General features: G+C 43.3%; 1 protein-coding gene and 1 long non-coding RNA gene across 3 annotated transcripts in view; one reads left to right on the plus strand and one right to left on the minus strand.

The window, feature by feature from the left end:
• Positions 1 to 740: 740 nt before the first annotated feature.
• Positions 741 to 6,235, minus strand: LOC140597886 (uncharacterized). The gene is made up of 2 exons (XR_011999882.1): positions 6,127 to 6,235; positions 741 to 3,751 (listed from the first exon to the last, which is right to left on the minus strand). It is a non-coding gene; the product is annotated as an uncharacterized lncRNA (long non-coding RNA).
• A 48-nt stretch (positions 6,236 to 6,283) lies between these two features.
• HOPX (HOP homeobox) overlaps positions 6,284 to 23,554 on the plus strand; it is a 28,566-nt gene continuing 11,295 nt past the window's right edge. The window contains exon 1 of one of the 2 annotated variants that reach the window (XM_026003561.2): positions 6,284 to 6,899. The gene's annotated coding sequence lies outside the window, so the exon portion shown is untranslated. Of the gene's footprint in view, positions 6,900 to 10,537; positions 10,894 to 23,554 lie in introns of those variants that run through there. The other variant, XM_026003563.2, reaches the window with a different exon arrangement.

Below are 23,554 nucleotides of genomic sequence, written 5' to 3' on the forward strand. Positions count from 1 at the left end.
CTGAGCCAGGTCCACACTGTCTCTAGAGCCTTCTCTCTGAATCCCGGTACCACCCTAAATTCTCTTCAGCCTGAGACTTGGCCTTGGGCAACTACTGGCAGCACCACGAAAAACAGAGAGGTCATTTCCCTTTGAGTCAGAGAACAAAGTCAGTGGTGTTGATGTGAAATATTGGGGTTCAGGAGCAAACAGTCAAGAAAGGATTCTTGAGATGTCTTCGTGCTAAAAGGTGGTTTTATTATAACACAGGGACAGGACCCATGGGCAGAAAGAGCTGCACTGGGGTTGTGAGAAGTGACTGATTATATATGGTTTTCTATCCTCTGGAGGGGAGGGTTGGGTTAGGGCCCCAGGAAATGGAGTCTTTAGGTTTCTGGAGGTCTGGCTGTTGGTAAGACTGCTTTTATTTTTTTTCTCATAAATCATTAAGACTATTGGAAACTGATGGAGACTCATATCCTATGTGACTATGATCTCTATTAGTTGACCACTCATTTTTCCTATTCCTTTGTTCTTGGGCAGCCGGGAGTGCCTGAGGAATATCACAAGCATCCCACCTGAGAGCAGGGAGTGGGGTGTTAGCTTATGCTTTGCCCTCAGCTTGCCTTTTGCTCTCTCATCAGTGTCACCTTTGGGAAATCAACTCAGGACACCAGGCACTCTTGCAGGTCACTCAGAACCCACTGGAAAGACCAGTCCAGGAGCTGCCTCTCCAGAGAGGTGAAAGTCAGACGCAAGACTGTACACCACCATTTATGTAATTCACCACATCAGAAGCCATTTTACAAGAGACCTTAAATTACTGCCCACTGCCCTGCCAGGGCCTCATTACAGAAACCTCAGAGAAGGCCATGGAAGAAGGAGGTTTTTGTTGAAATGTGCAGAGCAGAATTGCACTGAATTGGTTAACAAAATCAGACGAAAGCGTATTTTTGCCAAAAGCAGAAATTAAGAACATTAGACATTTTTTTCAGGGCTGAAACAGATATAGTTCCTCTCTCCCTCCTTCCTTCACCTACCCCGCCCAACCCATCTCCCTAATCTCCCCCACATCAGGGTTCTCTCTTTTAAGATGTCTCTCTAGATTGCACTGAAAAGTCAGGCACTGACTTTTCAAACCAAACCAAACACATGCTTGGAGTATCGTAGCTGGAGCTGAGTTCTGGTTGCTCCCTCTGCTACACCCAAGCACAAACACACACACGTACCTATGCACACACAGCCAGGTGTTACCCTCTAATTACTGGATCCCAAGAGGTTTGGGGAGGCCCAGGTTGTTGAGGAGGAGGACTAAGGAGTCTCGGGGAGTGGATCCCTACCAACAGTAGTAAGTGGAGTGCTTTCGTGTCACAACAGTCGTGCAATTGTACCTGTCCACTGATGCTTCCTCTCATTTCTCTAAGCCCTAAGTGGAGGGAGCCATCCTCCCTTATGGCTGCTGGGAGTCCCTCCTGTCTACCCAGTAGCCCCTGCCTCTCTCCCCTTGGAGGGTAGAAGATTAAAACAGAAAGGACCTCAGAGGAATCATCTTGTTCAACTCCCTCCTCACACAGACAGGGGCTGAGGCATGAAGAGGGGATGGGAGCTTCTGGAGTCACATGCTGAATCCGCCCTGCCACCTCTGAGAGGAGGTGGCAGAGGAGGGGGCTGGAAGGAGAAGGCCTGTAGCTGCTAACCAAAACTTTTCTCTCCCTTCAGCAGATCCACAATTTTAGCCCAAAGTATTTCTAACTTTTTCACCACTGTATCAGATATGCATTTTTGTTGTTTGGTTTGTCTTCAACTTTATGTTTTTGTTATCTCCCCTTTTTCCTTTCTTCTTCCTCTCTGTTTCCAGGTAAAATCACTCACAGAAGTCAAATATCTTAAATAGAGCTTGGGGTGGGTGTACTCATGGGGAGGAGGCCAGACCTGCTCTTCCTCGCCTGCCTGGGGCTCCAGTGAGTCACCGTGAGAAGTGGCCACCAAGGTCATGCTGTGTGGTGATTGATAGCATGGACTGTGCCTGAGTTTGACGCCCAGTCAAGTAAGTTTTCTTTTTCTTTACCCCAGCTCCCCACCCACTGCTTTCTAAAAGCACAGGGTGCATCCCTGAACTGTCATGGGTGTGGGGACTCTCTTTCCTCACCCTGTGTGTTAGGGGATGACAATCAGGCTGAGGTGGCCCCAAATGGTGACACCTTCCTGTCACTCATGGAAGAGCCGCCATTTAGGTGAGGGTTCACCCCCCCTTGAGAATGTCACCCTGCAGCTCCTGCTGGCAGCAGTGAGTCCTAATGCTGAGGGCAAGGAGTGGACACATTTGGGGACATTTGTGGGTGAAGATAGAGGCCCCCTCTCCCTCCCTCTTTCCACAGATGCGTGATACTCCCCATTACCAAGGGCCTTCCCCTTCCTCTGACCAAGAGCATGAAGGGGTTTCTGGGGAAAATGATGCTTGTGACCTCCCCATTCATTAGACTCTGGCTGAAACAAAAGGGAATGAGAGGAGACTATGACTTTTAAGTCAAAGAGTAAAGGCAACACGGACCACACCAGTTGGAACAGCCCTCCCAGGCCTCTTCTGCAGTGGGCACTGTGGCTGGGCTACAGCATCCTGACTCCTCATCATCCACGGACTCAGGACTCCTCAAGGACAACAGGTGGATTAGGTCAGATGACGGAATCTACACTTGGAAAGAAACACCTGCAGTTCACTGAAAGAATGACCTAATCACTACCGGCTCACAACAAACTAGAGTGTGGTTCTGTTAGAACTCAGTCCCTCCTCACCAGGGACCTCGTGAAGCCCTCTGGCAGGAGCAGCCAAGGGAAAGATCTCCAGCCTAGGTTAGCTGCCATCCCTTTCTGGTCCATGTTCCCTGTCATTTGCTACTTCCTGCGCTGTTTTCCCTCCAGCCAGGCTGGGCCTAGGCAGGGCGCCCTGGGAGTCGGCGTTTCCACACCATCTGCACATGGGATGAGATTCTTGGTCTCTCTGCAGGTTTACACCTTGGGGGCAGAGCTCTCAGCAAGTATGCTTCTACACTCTGGTAACTCTTCTTCCTAATTTGCTTCTGTCCAAGTCAGATTTTGGCCTTGGGGAGGTTTGTATCTCTTGTGATCAATTGTCTTAAATGTCTTTGAAAGTTTTCTGTTCCCTAGGGAAAGGCTTCTCTCTCCCGCCACCATTGCATGCTCCTCACTCATGAAGTGGCCCTCTGCACTTTGGTGATCTCTGGCTTTGAGCATGAAAGGAATAGCTGCTGCCCACTGTCCAGATATCACTGCCTTCTATGTAGCAAACACTCCTGTTGGCTCTAGCATCCGGGGCTTTAGGGTCACTATTTTGTGCCCACCATGTGTGGGCTTCGTGAAGATGACTAAAGAAAAACGGGCTTCTTGTCGTAGCTATTAGTGGTAACTACTATTTATTGAGCATATACTATGTTCCAGGCATTATGCTAAGCAGCTTACATATATTATCTCTAGTCCTTGTGGCAAACCTATTTTATAGATGTCGAAACTGAGTCTGAGAGAAGTTGTATAACTTGTCCTGGCTCACACAGATGGGAAGTGGCAGAGATGGGACTTGAATCCAAGCCTGCATACAGAAGACCAGACTCCTTTCCAGCATTCTTCCAGTCACTCAACAAACATTTACTGAGTCACCGACCATCTCCCAGACATGTTCTTTTGATGACATCCTTCATCCTAACTCTCTTGATCTGTGACAACGAAGAGTTCCTCAAGTCCACCACATGGAAAAAGTCTAGAACAGCAAAGAAAAGGAAAACAAAATTACCTATCTGTGTGTTAATTTGAAGTTTGCTAATCACCAGGAGAAAATGAAAACGAGGTAAGAATTACTGTGTCAACCATGTTTCCAGTTTTCACATCTGAAGCAGTAGCTAGAGCTCCTAGATGCAAACATGGGAATATGGGACTCCACTGAAATATAATAGACAAGAGGAGGAGCAGGAAAATGAGTCTGAAACCCTTATAGACTATTTGGCAACGCTTTTGTGCTTAGTTGCAGTATTAGATTTGATGTTTCTGAGAAATAACAGCATCATCAATCCCAACTGACATAGGAGAAGAGGCTGCGAGATTATATGCTATTCCTTGGATATGCAAAAAATCAGTAGTGATGCAGACTTATCATCTAAACCTGCAGACAAAAAAGAAATTTCACTGTAGCCAGCTATTTCCCTTATTTGTGGGTTGTTGAAATAGTTTTGATTTTGCTGAGAGTTGAAGTAAGCTTTTTTCATTAAAAAAAAAAAAAAGTGCATGCAACAGAGAGCTGATAGAGTGAAGCACAATTGTCATGACCTGGACTGGCACTCAAGCTGTAAAGGGGTTTAGGTTATCAGACTTTAAAGATTTATGTATTTATTTGGGAGATTGAGTGTGCGTGTGCGAAGGGGGGAGGCGCGAGGGGGGCAGAGGGAATCCCAAGCACACTCCCTGCTGAGCATGGAGCCGGACTTGGGGGGCTCTATTCCAGGACCCTGAGGTCATGACCTCAGCCCAAACCAGGAGTTGGCCACTTAATGGACTGAGCCACCCAGGTGCCCCTAGGTTATCAGACTTTAAAGGATTCCTTAGATTGGTAGAATTATTGGTAGCACTTTTCTACTTCTGCCCTGTTAACTGAATCCTGATTTTGTGCAGATATCAGGGAAATTTGTTTGGGAAAGGTAGATCCTTCTCTGGGGCCCATAAAAGGAACCACAGTCAGCCCGATTCATTTCCTCTCTGCAGATGATGGGTTTAGCCAGTGTGGTGGCCATTTGACCCAGTTCTCAGCAAGGGGACACAACTGGAAGTCTGCTAATGGCTTCTGGAAAGACGTGTCTAACAAACAAAGAGGGACACTAAGAGAAAGCCTATTTCCCTCCCCACTTGTCTTTGCTTTTTTTCATTTAAGGATAGGTTATACCAAGCTACCACAACAACCTCACCACTATGAAAAAAGGCAATGCCACCACACTGAAGACTGCAAAATAGAACACAGAAAATGCCTGGCTTCTTGGTAATCTCATTGCATCACCGAGCAACCTGAAACCACATACCTACAGAGTTCTTAAGTGATGTCAAACTGCCCTATGGTCTCTGCCACTTTTAGTTTCATCTCCATGATACACCGGATAATGAGGAATCGCTTACAGCCAACACATTATACAAGAGCAAAAGAAACATGTGTGAACCAAGGTGACGTTACTGATTCCAGACGTTTGGTCTGTTGGGTCGCACATCCGTCAAAGGAATTTAGAAACTAAGCAGACAGCACATATCTGTTGAGCACCTGCCATGCGCCAGACACTGTGCTGGGTGTTGGGGTTACGAGGGTGGGCGAGACTGCAAGGGCGTTGAGGTCATGGAAATCACATTCTAGAAGACAGATGATAAACAAACAAGGACAACTGAAAACATTCTGAAACAACTTTTAAAATATTGATTCAAATCAGTCCTGAGTGTAAACCCAGATGTCATCATCACCATCGTCATTGTCATTGGTAGAAGCATTTGTGCCAGGCTCTGTCGGTGTCAAAAAGCGAACAAGACATAGACCCTGCATTCAAGAAATCTGGGGGGTCAGAATCCAGATTTGGCCATAGAACAGTCAAAAGTTAGGCAATGAATTAGGCAACAAAAGAATTCTTCTGGTAACCAGGGTTAGGATAGGCCAGGCCCTCTGTCTCTACTATTCTCCCACACATGTTTTATAACCATTACCCCCTTTTCCAAGAGAGAAAGGAATATTCTTAGCGATTGCTGTTCTTCTTTCACATACGGCTTCTGTTCCCGAGAGAATCAAGTGGGCTCTTTCTTTGTCCAGTGAAGTGAAGAATATAGGCTGTGTAAATCTGGGTGGCACTTATCAGCCTGTGCTGTGGACCCGGCAAATCCCCACAGATACTCCCATAAATGATCTCACCAAGCTCTATCTCCCTTCCTTCATTCTCTCAAAATCATACCACCTAATGTGTTTAGCATGCTGCTATTGACTATGAATTGCCATATCTAGCCATAAAAAAAACCAGATAAACAGCCACTAACCGGGTCCCCACACCCACACACATACCCTCACCCTCAGACACGTTTCCACTGACAGTCACATGACCCACTGAACACACTCACGCTTGGAGAACATCTTCCCACAGGCTTGCTCACACACTGGCTTTTTATTTGAGCTCTTGTGGGGAATCTTTCAACTCTTAGATAGGAATTTCATTAACAAAGGAAGGGGAGGGGATGTCGAGATGAAAGTATAGACACAGAAGAAAGAAATGAAAACATCTTTTTTGAAGGGGACCTAAAATTGTATCATCCTAGCCTAAACCTCCCCTCTAACTGTTCTTTGTTTGTACGTTCTGTGCCTGAAAAAAAAAAAAAAAGAACCACAACTTTTCATTGATTGGGCAACTGTCCAGGCTCTTAGCTTGGCATCCAGCCCGCAGAGCTGTGAAATCAACCTCACCAAGCCTATGGCTTAAAATGAGGCTACATCTAACTGGAAACCCATTCAAAATAAGGAACTTGGCACAAGGGTCCAGGGTCCTTTGTTTCTTCCTTCCTCCCAGCGGCACCTCTCATGTAGTCTTGGGGAAGCCTCTTACTTGGTGAAGACAGAGATCAGGAACAAGAAGGGGGTGCTGAGAAAGTTCCATGAAACTCAGAAGTCACCGCCTGCATATCAAACCCGAATAACCAGGAGAGATGTAACCTGGGCACATGTTCAGCGGTTTCCCTGCTGCCCACACTGCAGGTTTTTCAGGTCCTTGCTTGAGCGTGCATTCACGGGCGTAAATAAGCGTGCCATCAACAGCCTGCGTCAGCCAAGCCAGCTATTTAAGCGGGCTGGCATCAGCAAACTCTGCTTCCCAACCCAGGGTTGCCTTTGCCACCTCCACGTAAGTAGCTTTCAGAGGTTTGCCTTTATTGCACAGGAATGAAATTGTGTAGAAAGTGGACTGAAATGCCATCGTTACCGTATTTGCTGTTCTGTGGGAGGGGGGAATGGTATTGGTGAGAGGGACAATGAAAGTTAAGAGCTGGTCCCAAGTGGGGAGCCAAAGAACATTTCTGGGTGCAAGATACCAGAGCCTTGAGAAGGTGCAAGGGGTGGAGGGGCGTTGGGGGCAAGGTGGAGTCTATTTTGGCCTTTTGACCAGCAGGTGAGATGTTTTGCTTGCTCTCTCTTGTCTCTGGAAGACACTTGGAAACTGGTGTTTGTATGACTGTGCCAGATGCATATGAATTTATCATTTGGAGGCTGATGTTGCTAATATTCATCTCGATCTAAAATCAGAGCATTATTTTTAAATATTTTTTTGTGTGTATGATACAGGGGAGTAAGAGGAGGTACCTCTGGATTAAGTAGAGGTGGCTCAGCTGTGAATTTGCGGTGCTGTTTTTTGTTACGCCTGGTTCTTATAATACTTATTTACAACAATGCAAACACCGATCTTGTTTAAGATAAAAAGGAATCCCATGCTCTGGGGTTTTGAGGAAATGCAGGTTTGCGATATTTGAACCACAATGGTATCCAGGTAATCAGGTGGAGTGTACGTAAGATGCAATAAGAATCATTGAATAAAGAGGCATGACACTCCACATAACTTAGGTGAGAGGGTCTTGAAGAAATGAGGAATGCAAAAGTTCCCATGGGGCAGCGCCTGCCACTGGAGGGGCCCGTAGTGTCCCTAGTGAAGTAGGGTGAGGCATAACCAAAGCAGGCAGAGAACAAAATCAAGATTCTGAGGAGAGGGGAAGGGAGGGAGAGAGGGGCCAGACAGTAGAGGAGTTACAATTAGGCATCATATAAATGAAATACATGTAGGATTCTAATAGGAATAAAGCAAGAATCTGGTGATTAAGAATCTGGCGAATCAAAAAACAAAATGAAATCTTGCCATTTGCAATGATGTGGATTGAACTAGAGTATTATGCAAAGCAAAATAAGTCAGAGAAAGACAATTATCATATGACCTCACTCATATGAGGAATTTAAGAAACAAAACAGAGGGTCATAAGGGAAGAGAGGAAAAATAAAACAAGATGAACTCAGAGAGGGAGAAAAACCATTAGAGACTATCACAGAAAACTGAGGGTCCCTGGAGGGGAGGGGGTTGGGGGACTGGAGTTACTGGGTGATGGGCATTAAGGAGGGCACATGATGTAATGAGCACTGGGTGTTACATAAGACGGATGAGTCACTGACCTCTGCCTCTGAAACCAAGAATACATTTTATGTTAATTGAATTTAAATAAAAATTTTAAAATGCAAAAGAAAAAATAGAATCTGGAAAAAGCCAAGGACCTTTCCCAGGTAGTTCCCCCTGCCCCCAACACATGCCTTGACATTCATTTTCTGGAGCCCTAGAACCCCACGGACCCCAAATGAATGCACTTAAGCTAATGCATTATTATTATTTTTTTTCTAATGCATTATTTTTAAACTGAGCTGAAACCTGCTCACTAGGAATCTGCAGAGAGGTAGTGGGGAGTTGGCCACCAAACGGAAGCTCACTTGTAAGGTCACAAAGGTCTGATTCCCATCAAGGAAATACTGATAAAGGGGTTTCTCTGGGCAAAGATAAGTTGGGGGCCCAAGGGAAGAGAAAATAAACAAAAGGTGGCTTCTGTTCTCAGAGAGCTTGAAATCTGAAGTATAAGGACGTAACGCGAAGCCAAGTGAAAAATAGAATATACGGTATGATTCCATTGGTATAAAATGATAGAAAATGCAAACTATAGTAACAGCAGATCAGTGGTTGGTTACCTGGGGAAGAGAAGGGGGGAGATGAGGGGTGACAGGATTACCAAGAGGCACGGGAGACTTTTGGGGGTGATGGACATGTTCACTATTGTGATTGTGGTAACCATTTTTACCAGATCATACACTTCAAGACATGTGCAGTATGACATGCCAATTATACCTCAACAAACAATACTGTTTTCTGTATAATTAAAAGCATTTCTAAAAACCAGCCTATGCAACATCCTGAAAATAAGAAGTATGTTTGTAAAAAAAGTTAATTCAATAAATAAAATGGAGCATCAGACTGTCAGGATTGTGGGGTTTTATGGAACTTGGAAGATTCCAGAGATCATCTAACTCAGCAATTACAGATCTGGAAAACTGTTTTTAAAAATACCTAGGATGGGCCCCAACCCAACCAATTAAATATGGATCCCTGGGTGTGCAGTCCTGGCATTATGGGTTTTTGTTTTGTTTTGTTTTGTTTTGTTTTGTTTTGTTTTGTTTTTGTCAGCTCCCTGGGTGATTCTAATGTGTGCTGCCAGGGATGAGAACTAATTGAAACCCCAACCTCTCCCTTGACACACGAGGCCAGGGAAGCCCGGAGAGCAGGTGGGTCTGCCCCTGACCATACAACCACCAAGTCCTATGACCCAAGGAAGAGAGCAGCAGGATCTTGGAGGAAGAGGAACCCCTGAGACCACAGAGGCCTCAAAACCACACTTCCAGCTCTAGCTAGGATGGGGCATCGGGTGCATTTCAAGCAAATTCATGGAACTCAGACACACTTAGGGCAGCCAGAGGGAAGAATTACCCAGAACCTCAAAGGTGCATTATTTAAGGATTGTGCTAATGCATGAGAAGGGAATGGTGAGAAGGGATGTTGCAAAAACGAATGTTTCCTTTTGTTCCCTCAAAAATATCTGGGATAATTCGGAGGATTAGAGTCACTGAGAGATTCACAGCAGACACTCTGCTGGGGCGGGGAGGGGTGCACTGGGCCAAGATGTTCTTTGGGGAAGTAGCTCGAGTTCTCGGCATTGGAATGAGTCTATTTGGCACCACGGGGGCTTTTCATTGTGATTTCCAGCTCAGCCCCGGGCAGAAGCATGAGTGGGTGAAGTCTGTCTCTGTGGCTACCGCTGTTCCTGTCTGTGTGGGTGCAGGGGTGCCCGTGGGACCACACACCTCACCCCCTCTGCCCGGGCCACTAGATGTTTCAGGTGATTTCTCAGCTCCCTTCCAGCCCAAATGCATCTGGCTTCCAGGGTCTCCTCCCCTCAGGGCTTTGCCTCTGTCTCTGGAAAACTAATTATAGTTATGATGTTAATAGACAATAATTGTTTAATGAGTTATGTTCCTCTCCCCTGCCCCCCAGTATATTAAATAGGTTCTAACAAGATAACATATCTGGGAATTCTTTGAAATGTCATTTAAATATAATTACCATTAGAGGCAATCAGGGGAATCGAAGTTTTAGGGAAATGTGTGTATAGGCCTTCGTGGTGAGAATTCCAAGCAACTGGCTGGGGGAAAATATACCAAGTTTGGGGGTTTGCAGTAGAATTCCTCAAATCACACTGCACAGGGAATTCCCTACGGACCGTGGGGCTGACAGATGCTTTCTCTGAATTGGTCTACTGTGCCATGCGTTCGTGCTTATTAGCCATGACTACATTTATCTTCCTGAAAAACAGAGCGCCACCGTAAGGACACTACAGTGGAGGTTGCACGTCAAGAAATTCTGCTCATGGGGCCTTATAAAGATTACCTAGCTCCTTCTCCCATGTGGAAGGTTGGCACTGGCAGGGCAGCTTGCCTAGCCTGGGTGACAAGGGGCCTCCTTCCTTGGGGACCCAGTCCTGCAGCCTGGGGCAAGGGGCCCCCTCAGTTCCTGTGACTCGGGGTCCTCACCAACCCTTTCTTCCATTTGGAAAGCTGAGGTTGCCACAGCTCTTGGTGGCAGGTGCCCGGTGGCAGTTGTGTGGGGCACGTCCTGCCTCTGAAGAGAGGTGTGGCCAGGTGTGTGATTAACCTCCCTCAAGGGAAGCAAAGTCTGCAGGCAGCTGGAGCCCAGAGCAGCTGGGCAGCCAGAGGGCACAGTCTTCACCGGGGAGCGTGGCATTGAGGACGGGAGGAAGAAGGTGAGCACCATCCTGGCTCCTGGGAGTCAGGGAGACGGAGCCCTACACTCCGGAGGGAAGGATTAGGCAACTGGCTTGGCGGTGGAAAGGGGGGGCAGGCAGCCAACACTGGTTTAGTGCTGCTGTTTGCTTCCTCTTGCCATTCAGAGTTTCACCAAGAGTAATACTTTTTTTTTTTTTTTTTTTTTTTTATTTATTTATTTATGATAGTCACACAGAGAGAGAGAGAGAGGCAGAGACACAGGCAGAGGGAGAAGCAGGCTCCATGCACCGGGAGCCTGATGTGGGATTCGATCCCGGGTCTCCAGGATCGCGCCCTGGGCCAAAGGCAGGCGCCAAACCGCTGCGCCACCCAGGGATCCCCGAGTAATACTTTTTTGAAATATGAGTGGCGGGATCCCTGGGTGGCGCAGCGGTTTAGCGCCTGCCTTTGGCCCAGGGCACGATCCTGGAGACCCGGGGTCGAATCCCACATCAGGCTCCCGGTGCATGGAGCCTGCTTCTCCCTCTGCCTGTGTCTCTGCCTCTCTCTCTCTCTGTGACTATCATAAATAAAAAAAAAAAAAAAAAAAAAAATATGAGTGGCATGATTGCACAGGGGAGAAAATAGTTTTGTAGACCAGTGACCGAATTTCTGCCTTCTTTGGATGCCTTTTCTTTCTTTTTTTTTTTTTTTTTGTTTTGTTTTGTTTTTTTCTAATGAGAGAGAGAGAGAGAGGCAGAGACACAGGCAGAGGGAGAAGCAGGCTCCACGCAGGGAGCCCAACATGGGACTGGATCCTGGGTCTCTAGGATCAGGCCCTGGGCTGAAGGCCGTGCTAGACTGCTGAGCCACCTGGGCTGCCCTGGATGGCTTTTTCTTTAAACAGTTTCCCCTCCCCTTTGTTTTCAAATTCTCTTAGCATGGAGCATGGCATGGTTTAGTTCACTCAGACATTTTTTTTAAGGCTGTGTCATGACCTAACCCAGATTAATTTTTAAGATGTTGTCGATGGCTTCCTCAAACTTTTAAAAAGCCGAGTGAATGGGGCTGGTCAACAGAAGGATGCAAAGATGAAATTGTTGGCAGAAGGATGGCATGTGGCCCACAATAATTTATAGAGTGCTCACCTGCCCATTTAAAAGCCAGCACCTGGGGATCCCGAGGCAGCCCCTGGACCACAGCCATCCTGTCTACTCGCCTTGGGCAGGCCGGTGGAGAACTGGCTTGAGGCTGCAAATATGAAGGATTCTCCTGATGCAGGGGGTGTGTGCACCTGTTCTCTTCCTGACCCTGGCTCCCTTCACCACCCCACCTTCCAATGACCCTGATGTGGATTTGGCATTCCAGGGCTGTTGATTCTGAACACATGTGGGGTGAACACATGTGGGGTTTGGGTGTGTAGATACGTGACCAAACAGGTAGAGGTCAGGCTGTCCTTTCTCTTTGCTGGGTAACTCCTTTCATCAATCTTCAAGCAATATGTTAAACACTCTTCCTCAGACTCCCAGTGTAGACAAGTCCTGGCAGATGATAGGCCAGCCTAGGGAGCAGAGTATGGGTCTGATGTTCAGGAATCTGGGTCCTATTTTCGGTTCTAATTCAGTTGTAATGGAATTTTAAAGCAGAGGAAGCCCGAAATATCAGTTGTCCCAGTGGATTGTTAATAGCTACCCCCCTCCACCCCCGCCTTTCGTTTTTAAAAAATACTTGGCCTGAGCAATAAACTATATGGCCACCTATGAATACAATGCATAAAAGTTTAAGAATAAAGTGAGTTGTCGTGCATCTTAGGATCAGTTGGTGGCTGAGCTGGCTCTGGAACCTAGACCATTCTGGTCTCTCTGCCAAGTCACTCACTCTCTCTGTGACTCAGGGTCCTCGTGGGAAGCATGTATCTGTACAGCCCAGATGAAGAGCTGATATATTTATATTGGCTTGCCAAACAGAAGTTCAACATGAACGCTGGGGGTTCAAGGAAATGTTCGCCACAAGGTCAAATTACTCTATTTGCTTCAGGTTCTAATGTTAGCTTATGGCCATGTTTGGATAATGATAGAAACTCTTCTAAAAGTAGAGAAGTTAATTTTTACCCATCCTCATGTAATTTCTTGTAATTTGCTTCTGGTAGTTTTGATAAAATGTGGCCAAACATGAAAATCCTCCAGATCTTTCAAAACTACTTTGTCCTTTGATGTTAAAAACAAAACCAGACACAATCTAAGGCGACATTGATCCGTTCTAATCTCTTAGTGTGTATGGAAACCAATGGCTGTCATTCTAGCCACCAGACCTAGAGGCCTGGAAGTTTCCTGGAATTCTCAAGGACATGACAGATATGCTTAAATAGTCTAGTCTTCACTGCTGTAGTTTCATTTCCTTCCTGTGTGGTTTCTCCCTAAGAAAGTTATATAAACAATGTCTCTAGCTCTTATGCCCCTCTCTCCTTTCAAATTTCTAGCCTACTAGTCCCCCAGAGTGAAATTTATTTTTAGAAAAAACTCAAAATCAATAACTAGCGCTTGGAAGGGTCTGTTCCCTTATTACATATTGTTCATACCCTTCCTGGGGAGTAGAATAGCATCCTTTGGAGATGGCTGGCTTTGGCATGAATGAAGCAGGACTAGAGAAAGGGGGAGGTCATCTCCTTTTTCATTAGCACTATACCTGGTTCGAAGGCAGACACTTCACTGACTGAGGCATCCAGGTTCCCCGCCCACCCAGCCTTTCTGCAACATCCCTCTAATGCTAGAGGAACGACCTACAGGAGGTTCAGAGTTATCCCCCAAGCTGGACTTTGTGAAGTATCTGTCCTTTTCAATTATGTTGAAATGAAGTTATGTTATGTTAGTCTTACGTTAATAAGAAGGCTGTAGCTGCACATCCTCTGTTTATCCCATTAGTTGAACACCTGTTCATAAAAACAACTGGGTAAAAAAATAAAGCCCGTATAACTGAGTCTCACGGCAACAAGCAGCATGCATGGTTGGACTTTGACATGACTTGGAGCACTAAAAAGTACCAGGTGCATGTCATTTTACTCATTACCTAATTACAGTCATAAAATAAGAATAGTGGTTGGACCATAAAAAATAATAATCGATTCAAGTATATTTGCATAGAGATAACTCCATTCTTCAAAGAGTCTTTTCTAGACATTTCAAAGTGTACAAACAACCTACTTGCATTAGACATGTTACAACGGCCTACAAACAGGCAGCCTAACCATCTACGGATCACGCATGTGCGATACCATGGAAGTCCCTAACTACTGTTCCTTACTATGTAATTAGGGCTCAGGCAAAAATATTGTAGAATCCAGTATACACTTAAAAAAAAAATCATGATGGACACTTCCTCTCCCTCTGCCTGCCACTCCTCCTGCTGTGCTCACACTCTCATTCTAATAAATAAATAATTTTTAAGAAAATTATTTTTAAAAAATCATGATGAGGGCAGCCTGGGTGGCTCAGTGGTTTGGCGCTGCCTTCAGCCCAGGGTGTGATCCTGGAGACCTGGGATCGAGTCCCACATCGGGCTGCCTGCATGGAGCCTGCTTCTCCCTCTGCCTGTGTCTCTGCTTCTCTCTCTCTCTCTCTCTCTGTGTCTCTCATGAACAAATAAATAAAATCTTTAAAAAAAATGATGAAATGTCCCCAGAATTACAAACAGGCAGCCTTTTTCAGAGTCAGGCACTGGGAAAAAACTCTCCAGAAAAATACTCTAATTTGTTTGAAAAAATGGCTACAGAGCAATATAACATATCTACCTGACTCTCAGTTATCTGTGTGTGGCTTCACTGGATTTGATTTTTTATTTTTTTAAAAAAATTTTTTTTTATTTTTTATTTTTTTTTTTTGGATTTGATTTTTTAAATACCAGACTGATCTCTATGATCAGTGTTTAAAAAGATTTTGAGCACCTCTCCTCTTCTAAGAAAGAAATCTATCTCTCCCTACCCTGCAGCCTATTGCTCTAATTAATTTAATTAATGTTCTCCTGGTCAAGCAGAATTAGGGAGCTAAATGGGTAACCAAAAATGAATAACTTAAACATAAAAAGGATATTTATAGGGGCGCCTGGGTGGCTCAATTGGTTAAGCATCTGACTCTTGATGTTGGCTCAGGTCATGATCTCGGTCATGGGATCAAGCGCCGGAGTTGGGCTCCTCAGTCAGCGAGGGGTCTGCTGAAGATTCTCTCTTCTTCATCTACTCCCCCCTACCTCTTGCTCTCTAAAATAAATAAATCTTTTTTTTAAGTGTATTTATAATCAGCCATTTTACTTACTCGTGCCACTTTTCCTCTCTACAAACTGTTTATACAGTTGGCTTTTCTGTTATTTGTTTCTAGCCTTAGTAATGCAAATTTTTCTTTATGTTTAATGGTTTTCTTTAGAAAATATTGGGATCCACACCCCCTCCCCCAGCAGAAATCTATTTGTCTGATTTCTTGGTGTATTAGGGCATGAGACATTTTCAAAGAGATTTAATCATTCAATTTACTTCACAAGTCTCACCCCTCCTGGATTATCTGGTTTGAAAAGCCCAGAGCACATGGCTGTGTCGGTGGAAAATTCTAGTACAAGCCGTTTTTTGTTCCTTTGTTTATATTTGATCATAGGACCAAAGTCTGTTTGAGATGTAATGAATATTCACACTCACTAAGCATTAGCACAACCATACTAACAATACCCGAAACAGGCAGAGGCCCAAGCATATTCATCCCATCAGACAAATTCCTATCCTACCTATTCAAAGTGGAATAAAAATGAAAGGTCAGGAAATTTGAAGCTATAATGTATTCTCTTATCTTTAACCACAAGCTGCAACAATATGATTTCTTAGGAGCAAAAGCAGCCTCCTGTTCCCTACCATGGTTAGGAATATGCGTTTCTGTTCTCCAAGGTTCTAACAGAACTGCATCTTGCTACTCTGTAACAGCAGTGCAGATACCTGAATTCAACAGGAATATTTTTACTATCCCACACCTAAGTGAGAAATTTAAAGTTTTACAACAAGGGGACCAGATGTCCAGGTTCGCCTGGGACACTTCTGATGCACTGTTGTCTTGATGTAATTATTCATAGCGCCCCTTTCACACCTATGTGTTCCAGGTTAGATGGCAAATTCTTTGGTCACGTTACTTTAACAGATAGGCTGGATATTAAAAAGCACCTTGGTTCAAAATGTTTCAAGGGCTCTTTAGTCGTCCTTTGAAGTGTTCAGGCACAAAGTGTTCAGCAAACCAGGGACACAGCCTAGAATATGCTACGGTATTCCCTTTCAGCAGGTCAGTGACATTAGTAAACTGTTGTTGAGAATAGCATGATCATTTAAACCCAGGCCATGCTGATCATTAGAATTGTAGAGGACAAATGATCTCAGAGGTCATCTGGCCCAGCATCTTCGCTTTTCTAGATGAATAAATCATTACACTTCTGGAAACGTGAATGTCATTGTACAGTTTTCTAAGTTGTTTCTTGAGCCGACTCTCACTGGATCACAATTGAAGTAGGCAAGGAAGGAAGTTTTTAGCCACATTTTACAGAAAAGAGAACTAAGTTTCAAATAAGTTTAAAAAAACAAGAAATCCACACCTGGCCAAGGTCATGAGACTATGAAAGTAGAGGAGCTAAAACTGAAATGCAGCTCTGACTCTTTGCCCAGTGCTCTTTCCAATATCTCATACCGGGTTAGTATTTTCATTCATTAGTGAGGATTTAAGATATATCTCCTACGTATAATCCATTAAAGATCTACCACCCTTTCTCTTCCCCACCTGCAAAGAGCTCTCTGGCCAGCAACTGAACTGTTCTGGCCCGACAGCGCCTCTTGGTGGCTGGCCCAGGAAGTGCAAAACACAAACCCTTTACTATCCCCTTCTTCCTTGTCCCTTGGGTAGAAGAATGAGGAGGTGAGGACCATGCGAGGTTACCTCTGGCTTTTTCTTTATGTTCATTAATTATGTCTCAAACAAAACCTGATTCTTACATCAATGCTTCTCAGCATTCCCCTTCTCCCCCCTCTCCCTCTCTTGATTTCATCTCTGAGACGAATACAGCTCTAATGATTATGCCTTAATAAGACATGGTGAAGTCAGACTTCCTGAAGTGAAAATAAAGTTCCATCACCATGCATCCGTATGTATTCACTTCCCATCCCACAATGTGTCAGGGACTGCTCCTGACTCTTGGGATACATCAGACTTGTGCTATAAACCTCCAACCTCTTCCAAGTTCCCTGAAACCCCTTCAATATCTGCACCAGAACCCCATTTCTCTGAGCCAAGTTTCAAGTAAAACTGTTTCTTAAGCATTTGCCTTCAAAGTGAAATGATATTAAATTTCCCTAAGATATTTCAACAGGATTATTTTCTACTTTTTTCTTTCTGTAACAAATATGTAGCATTTTAGTTACACTCTATGTGTGGGTTAGCCTGGGGTTCTATCCACAATTTATAATGTTCTGTCTAGAGAAAACTTTTTCTGAATTCGTAACAGTCACTACAGAGATAGCCTTTTGGAACAGCAATCTGGAGCCATAGGGAGATCTCCCATGAGGAGATGACAAAATGAGGTTGCTTTCTTTCATTTGCCCATTTCTTTCTTTCTTTTTTTTTTTTTTTAAGATTCCATTCATTCACTCATGAGAGACACAGAGACACAGGCAGAGGGAGAAGCAAGCTCCATGCAGGGAGCCGGATGCGGGACTCGATCCCAGGATTCCAAGACCACACCCTGGGCCAAAGGCAGGTGCCAAACTGCTGAGCCACCCAGGGATCCCCTGCCCATTTATTTCTAAGGAGGTTGATTAAATCCTCTACTTATTTCACAGCATGAAGAAGCCCAAGGATTTATTATTGTCTTTAACCATTTCCCCATATTTCTACATACAAAGCTTCGACTTAGAGCATGAGTTGGGCTACCAGTGAAAAGAACTCAGTGTGTACACAAAAAATTTTATTTCCAGGATTAATTAATTTATTCACCCCTCCTTCCAATAGCTTTTCCGAGCTTGCTATCCTCTGTAAGTAGCTGTAAAAAGTCTAGACTGCGGAGGGACTCACTTCAACAAGTTTCAGGATATTCCTTAAATCAATAAAACTCTGTAAATCTAGGGATTAAGTAGCAGCCACAGTCCCTAATACCAGCTGGTCTGGTTGAAGCTAACCTTTCTATTCCATTGTGTCGGATGCTGACACCTTTTCTCATTTGTACACTATATTATTCACATAATGTCATCTTTCAATTATCTCTGTTCCAATTAAAGAAGAGCATGTGGGGAAAGAAAGCCAGCCTGGCTGGTGGTGCTGGTAGTGTTAACTGAAATCACTAGCTAATCCATTTAGCTAGGTCAGAGCCTTGTCTGGTCACCATGTTTGTTTTGAAACATGTCACAGGGAGGAAGACATTGCTGCCAGACTGGCTCCACCCCACAGGGAGCCAGTGTAGACACAGGACACTGCCTTAATTTTCTCCCAGGATGCACCACCTGGCTTTACCTCTTCTTTTTCCACAACCACCCATCAAGGCTCTTCTGCCTACACGGCTACTTCATGCAAAGAGGAGATATAGGGTAGTGGCTAAGAACATGGAGGCAGAAGCTAGACTTTCCGGGTTTGACTCTCTTCTCTACCACTCACTAGGTTTGTATTTGGGGAAAGTTTTATACAGCTCCCGGGGAAAGGTATCTAAGTTTCCATATACATCAGTTTCTACAAGTATAAAATGGAGATGAGTGCCTCTACCATAATGCTCCTTCCTCTGGCAGTTACATGAGGTAACTCATCTACGACATAGGACTGTGCCAGGCATATAGTAATTGCTCAATAAATTCGTTGTTCTTGTTATAGCAGGGATGAGGTTTCTGTATGCAATTTGATAATAGGAATCAGCTCTGTGCTGTTTTAGGCAGGAAGGACTAAAAGATATTAGAAGGCTGGAAAGTTATTTTTTCCAATGTAATGTTTTGGTTTTGAACTTGGTCAGTCCTGGTTGTTGAAAGAAAACACAGAGCAGTATCTTTCCAACTTATGTCCTATATCAAGTCCTGCCAGATGCCATTGGTTAAGTTCAGTTCAGCAGACAAATAATAAGCACCTATTAAATGCCAGATACTCCTAATGAATGCTGGTGAGATATAAATGTATAAGAGATGACATATCCCCCATAGAAGAGCATATAATTTAGTGGGGAAGACAGGCCCAGGAACAAATAATTTTAAAACGATTTCAATTTGGTCATTTTTCTCATAGGCCAACACACCTAGAAAAATCTACTCACCAAGTCATATTTTTTCCTGCTTATTTTTAACTCCTTACTATTCCCTTTCTGCCCTATTAATGCTTCCTTATTAATAAATAAAAAGATAAATTGAAAAGTGCTTGTGAGAAATGAGAAAAAAATACCAACAACTAAATTCAAATCAGTGCACAGTATAGAAGTGCTAATAAGAAAACATGCTAAAGATAGGACATCCTCACCTCCTCCCATCCCCACCTCATTAGTTTTGAGAAATTCCATCCAGGGATATGTCTTATGATGAAGGAATACAGACCGCATTTGATTTTTTTTTTTTAAGATTTTATTTCAGAGAGAGAAAGAGAATGAGAGGTTAGGAGGGGCATAGGGATATAAAGAGAGAAGCAGACTTTCTGCTGAGCAGGAAGCCCAATGTAGGGCTTGATCCCAGGACCCAGAGATCATGACCCGAGGCAAAGGCAGACGCTTGATCGACTGAGCCACCCAGGCACTCCAGCATTTGATTAAAAAAAAAAAAAAAAAATTTTTTTTTTTTTTTAAGGAAACTGCAGCCCAGAAAGACTGAAACTTTCAACTGTCCTTACCAGCTTGCCACCCAGGAGCTGCCCTGCTGAATGCCTAGCCCACAGTCATTCAAAGAACAATAATATCTTCCATAAGCAAGCACTTTACAGCTTAGACATACTTCCCTACAATAATGTCATATGAACTTTATAACAAAGCTGTGAGCTAGGTGAAGGTGTGTGTTATATCCCTTCTTCACATGAGAGAACTGGAGGTATTGCAAGTGATGTCTTTTGTGTTTTGGGTTTTTTTAAAATGAGGCTCTGCACCCAGCATGGAACCCAGTGCAGGGCATCTCATTCTTCCTGCTTTGTTGAATCAATTGTAGCCTGTTCTGGGAGAACAGGTGCATGCCATTGTGAGCTGGCAGGTGGTTCTGCATGTGCCAGGAGCTCTTAAACCAAGTCAAAAACTAAGAGCTCAGATCTTACTGGACAAACTTGAACAAATCTCCCCCACTTTATCTGTACCTCTAATAATGGAGTCAGAACAAAACTTGAGAGGGGTGAGTCCGTTAACCCTGTTACCTTGGTGTCAAGTGGACACTAGGCTTTCCCGGGAGGCATGTGGAGGGCTGCAAGAAGTCTGCAGTAGCAGCTAAGGGAACGAGGCTGGAGAGACCACAGCAGGTCAGCAATGCCTGCCCCACACTGGGAAAGACTGGCTGCCACCAGTCCCAGTTCTTCACTAAAGTAACAGGTAACAACTCCAGTTAGAGCTCAGCAATCCAAATAGGTGATTCAGTGATATCTTAGAATCTCTGATATCAGTAGACCATGAGGAGAATATAGGTTTTTAAAAATATTTTATTATTTATTTTAGAGAGAGAGAACAATCAAATGGGGGAGAAGGGAGAAGCAGAGGGAGAAGGACAAGCAGACTCCATGAACATGGAGCACCAGGCAGGGCTTGATCTCATGACCCTGAGATCATGACCTGAGCTGAAATCAAGAGTAGGATGCTTAACTGACTGAGCCACCCAAGCGCTCCAAGAAGAATATATTTTTAAAGGTATAAATCAACCTTGTTGCTCAAGATACCACAAACTGCCTGTACTGCTAAAGCCAGAATTCTGGGTTTTCCTCTGATGCTATAAACAAGTTAGTTAACCTTCCTCTAACCACAAAACAGGACTAATTCCATTCTGATTACTATGAAAGGATTATGAAAGAAATCAAAAGAACTAATAGCAACCTGCTTTTGAACTGGAGCTCACACCCCCTGCTCCTGGCATCTCAGTCCAAACACTAGAACACATTATTTGGTTTTACATGTTTATATCCTGTTTTAAACCCACAGCCTAATAGTCTCTTTACACTTCCTGTCTATCCCTACATCCTTTCTTCTTTTACTCAGTCATTTTAAATCCATATCTGTTATTTTTTGTTCGGAAACTTTGATACTAACTTTGCAGGGGTGAGGGGTGGGGGTGGATAATTGATATGGTTAACATGTTAACTTTTTTTTTTTTTTTAAGTATAGAATCCAGTCCTCACTTCCAGGAGCTCTGTAAAAGGGAAAATAAGAACATTTTTAGCATAAGACAGACAAAAGATCTAATATAATTGATTTTCCATACATCTTTTTTATTGTTTTTGGTGACCCATGGAAATAACAAGCTAGCCTAGAGACAGACTCTAAACTCAAAAAACCCTCAAATCTCCTGCTGGGCTGAAACAGGAAATACTTTTATACAGTAAATAGTAAACATATGGAACCTTTTAGCCCCAAGAACTTATGCAAGCTGAACACATAAATAGCTGCAAGAGGTTTAGGTATTACTCATGGATTTAAAAAAAATACATAACAAAAATTAGCAAAAATTAAGAAGTTTGACAGTACTGATGAGGATGTGGAACAAGGAAACGTTATACACTGTAGAGTATAGTTCAACAACTTTGGGGAAAAAGTTGATATTATTTGTAGTTAAAAGCCACATATCTTGGGGCACCTGGATGATGTAGTTAGTTGAGTGGCCAACTCTTAATTTTGGCTCAGGGTCATGAGATTGAGCCCCAAGTAGGGTTCCCTGCTCAGCAGTGAGTCTGCTTGAGGTTCTCTGTCCCTCTGCCCCTTCCCCTCCAAGCACTTTCTCTATATATAAAATAATCTTTTTTTTAAAAGGCCACATATCTTAAGACTGTTATAGGAATACCTAGAGATGTGTATACCTAGAGAAACCCTCCTAGATGCACTTCAGAAGGCATATGAAAAAATACTCCAAGAGCAATGTTCATAATAGCAAAAAACTGAAAACCAAATATCTACCAACAGGAAAAGACATAAATAAATTATAGTATATTCACAAAATGGAAACAGCACTGAATATGGATGAACTTCTCTACATGCAGAAATTACGGGTGAATCTTGGAAATTATTGATGAAAAAAGCAATTCATAGAATAATTATATATAATACTACTTTTATATAATTCCAAAATATACAAAGCTAAAATAATATGTTCTTTTAGGATCCATACATATGTGATGGAACTACTTTAATAATCAAAGGAATAGGGGCACCACTGAGCCACCCAGGTGCCCCCAGGGATATTTTTTTAAGAAAAAGTAAATAAACTTCTTAATTTCAAAATAATAAATGCTCATGATAGAATAGGGAGGAAACAAGAAAATATAAAGAAAAAAATTTACATCATCTGTAGTCTCACAATTTAGATATAATCACTGTTAACCTTTTGTTGAATTTTTCTCTAGTTTTTTAAATATGTAAAACTAGAATTGATAGTAGCATTTTTTAAAAAAGATTTTGTTTATTTATTAATGAGAGACACAGAGAGAGAGAGAGAGAGAGAGAGAGAGAGGCAGAGACACAGGCAGAGGGAGAAGCCGGCTCCACGCAGGGAGCCTGATGTGGGACTGGATCCCGGGCCTGCAGGATCACAACCTGGGCCGAAGGCGGCGCTAAACCACTGAGCCACCCAGGCTGCCCTGATAATAGCATTTTAAAAATATATTTTCCTATTTCTGTTTGGAATCCTGTTTCCCTGAAGATAGTAATGATGTTATGTGTATATGGAGTATTCATAATCTAATGTTCAGTTTTAAGTTCTATTATACAAGTTGTCCGTGCAACTGATAACTTAAATTTTAGCAGTTCTCTCCCTGAAAACTTTAAGAAATTAGAGGACAGTCATTTGTCCAGTTTGCCAAATCTTTTCCACTATAATTTTTGCCATCTAAATCAATTACAGATAACTGTATGAAGAGGTGGAAGGGATTTTTCTTTTGATGACCTGCTTTCTTACTCTGATGTCAATATAAAAATACATTTTTCAAGATTTTTAAGGGGTTTTATATTATTTCTAAATTTTTGAAAACAGGGAAATTTCTCTGAAAATTCATAATTTTTTTAAAAAATATTTTATTTATTTATGTTAGCGAGACAGAACATGACTGGAGGGGATGAGCAGAGGGACAGCAGACTCCCCATTGAGGGTGGAGTCTGACTCCATCCCAGGACCCCAAGATCACCACCTGAGTCAAAGTCAGATGCTTAACCAATTGAGCCCCCAGGTACCCTGATAATTCATAATTTTAAAGGCAATTTCCCCATTCCTGACCATACATACAAAAGATTAATAACATGGTGCCTAAATGTTTTTTCTGACATGTATCTGTGTACTTTAAAAACTTTATTCCTTAGGGGTGTCTGGGTGGCTCAGTTGGATAAGCATCCAACTCTTGGTTTCCACTCAGGTAATGATCTCAGGGTTGTGGGATTGAGCCCTACGTCAGGCTCCATGCTCAGCTCAGAGTCTGCTTGGGATTCTCTCTCTTTCCCTCTGCTCCTGTCCTCACTCTCTCTAAAGTAAATAAAATTTCAAAAAATAAATTT

The sequence above is a fragment of the Vulpes vulpes genome, chromosome 2 (genome assembly GCF_048418805.1).
Source record: "Vulpes vulpes isolate BD-2025 chromosome 2, VulVul3, whole genome shotgun sequence".
Lineage (NCBI taxonomy): Eukaryota > Metazoa > Chordata > Mammalia > Carnivora > Canidae > Vulpes > Vulpes vulpes.